Below are 2,185 nucleotides of genomic sequence, written 5' to 3' on the forward strand. Positions count from 1 at the left end.
TGGAAAACACATGTTTATCCGTTATCCATTTCCGACGGTACGTTTAGGTGTTTTGCGGCAAAATAAATATGTGGCTAAGAATGATTCCCCCATTCTCAACATTTTTTTTTCTCAATTGAACCCTCCTATATATATATATATATATATATATATATATATATATATATATATATATATATATATATATATAATGAATCCATTTTATTTGTCTGACTTTATATAATCTAATATTCTTCTCATGCATTAGTTCTATTTCAAATTACTAAACCTATGAATCAAAAATATATATTGAAATAAAAAAAACAATATATATATATATATATATATATATATATATATATATATATATATATATATATTGGAATAGATAGATAATCAAAAATATTATTTCTTTATATCTCAATCCTTCAAATACAAATCAAATACTTCCTTTTTCTAAATGTCAAGAAAAAATGAAATAATTAATATAAATACTATTCATACTAGGTGTGAGACATGTGTATTACACAAGTTTATTAAAAATAAAAGTCTAATATCAAGGTGTAAGCATTAAACATGTTTTAAAGTAATACTTTCACATAAAAATAAACATAAAAATAAATGATATAATGAATAAGTAAGTAGTTCAATATATACTAATTAAGAAACTATTGACATATTTTAAATAAAAATGTTGAAAATTAAACATTAAACATTTTTTAAAGTAAAGTTTCGAAATAGTGATTCTCGATATGCATTAGCTTGAATATTTTTGATATTAGTGGTGTCATCTAAGCATGCATGACTGCCATAAATAAATAACGGTCACGGACCGCTATTGAAATAGTGATTCTCGCTATGCATTAGCTTGAATATTTTTGTGAAATGCATTCGTTTGAATATTTGTCGGGCAACATCTTATCTAAATAGGGTGAAAGTTTTTTATACCACCACTATTGTTGTAACACCCGTGTTCCAGTATGGTTTAGTTTTTATTCTCTAGGGATAAATATGGAGTTTTTGGGAAAAAACTTTGTGCCATGGCGTGGAGCAAGGATGCCCATGGCGTAGCATTGTATAGGTGGCACACGTATTTTATTGAGCCACCACGGTGTTGCCAAGGAAAGCCACGACATGGCAACTGATCAGGCCCAAGTCCATGACTCGTTTAGGGTTCCTTTCGTATTTAAGCCTCTCTATCTCGGTTCTAGGGTTCATTTCTCAGCCTCGATCCCCCTCAACCTCAGATAAACCCTAATCCTTTCCCTCTTGGTGGTTTTGGCTCATTTTGTGTGCTTTTGGCGCTTTTGGGAAGGAAGTGAGGAAGAATTGGTGCAAGGATCAAGCAAGAAACAATTTATCATCTTGGTTATCACCTTTTGGACCATTTCTAAGGATTCAAGTCTCTATCTTTTGAGTTATTTTCTTAGATCTATGTTGTTTTGGTCCCTTTTTGGTTCATTGAGTTCATTGAGTGAATGGATGGAATAAATTTGGCAACTTTATTGCTCTCTAGTGTCCCTAAAGCATCATATCTTATGGACCTGAAGTGTGGTGGTGATTAGTGAATCTTGCATAAGTTTAGGTCATTTTCTTTCCATTTGACCTAAGATGATTTAAGGACATACATGGGGCATGCATGTCTATCAAGTAATCATTTTTATGGACCTTCGGTGCCCCATTTAGCTTCTGGAAGAGTTTGCGTTAGAGACTTTTTCGGATTAAGGGCTTAATGGTTAAGACATTATAGATGAGGAGATGAAGAAGACAAGGTATCATTCCATGATGAGGAATGATATCCGTGAGTTTGTGAGCTTTTCGGGGTGCAAGACCCTGAATGACATGGTGGAGAAGGCCCGAGAACGGGAAATTGAGTTGGAGCTCCAAACGAAGCGGAAGCCGGAGCAGGTTCAGGCAGCAGTGGGTCAGGCTAAGAAGCCTAAGACCTCCAATCCTCCCAGCAGGGGCCAGCAGGGCCGTGACCGATGTGCCAAGTGCGGTAAGTCGCACAATGGAGCCTGTCGAGCAACAGGCTCGACATGTTATGCATGTGGCCATCCGGGACACGGGAGCAGGGATTGCCCCAAGAAAGGCTTGATTTGTTTCCACTACAACCAGAACGGTCATAAAAAAGGCCGATTGTCCGAGGTTGGTTAGAGGAGGAGGAGCAGTGGCGGCGCCTGCGCCCACCACAATGAGGATTACT

This window comes from Lactuca virosa, chromosome 3 (genome assembly GCF_052849685.1).
Source record: "Lactuca virosa cultivar CGN04683 chromosome 3, Lactuca_virosa_CGN04683_v6, whole genome shotgun sequence".
Lineage (NCBI taxonomy): Eukaryota > Viridiplantae > Streptophyta > Magnoliopsida > Asterales > Asteraceae > Lactuca > Lactuca virosa.